The sequence below is a fragment of the Pteropus vampyrus genome, unplaced genomic scaffold, assembly GCF_000151845.1.
Source record: "Pteropus vampyrus isolate Shadow unplaced genomic scaffold, Pvam_2.0 Scaffold321, whole genome shotgun sequence".
Taxonomy (NCBI): Eukaryota; Metazoa; Chordata; class Mammalia; order Chiroptera; family Pteropodidae; genus Pteropus; species Pteropus vampyrus.
The window spans coordinates 411,508-412,091 of NW_011889102.1; positions in this window are offsets into that span (position 1 = coordinate 411,508).

Below are 584 nucleotides of genomic sequence, written 5' to 3' on the forward strand. Positions count from 1 at the left end.
GGGTATATTGAGTTCCCTCATAAGAGATGAGGAATTTAGCACACTACACTCACCATCTGTCACCTTTCTCCTTCTGTTCATGATATTTGTTAGCTAGATGATTTTCAGATGACCTAGGGGCAACCAGTATTTTCAGCCTTAGCTACTACGACTTCCTTTATGTGCCTATGCTGCAGCCAAATTGAGTTACTTGTCTTTTTCTTTAAAGACTTAACTATGAAGCATTTAAAACACGCAAAAAGACTTATTCACTCATTTCTGCTTTTACTCAACACTACCGTGAGCCTACGGTGCGCCAGGCACTGTCCCAGGCAGGGAAGATACAATGACGCATAACACACAGGTCTATGCTCGTGTATTTCCGAGGAGCTGGGTGAGCTCACCCTGGGAATGAGTGTTGATGAAGAAGAGTTTGGAGACTCAGCATTAAGTTCTGCACCCTCCAGACCTCTAGAAGTAGAGGAGGACGCAGCCAACAATGCAGTAGGAAGCAGCTACAGAAGGATAGTGTGGGGTTTGGGGAGTGGATAGAGTCCTGAGACTGAGCTGAGAAACTGATTCTAGAAGATGGAAGTGAGCGATAG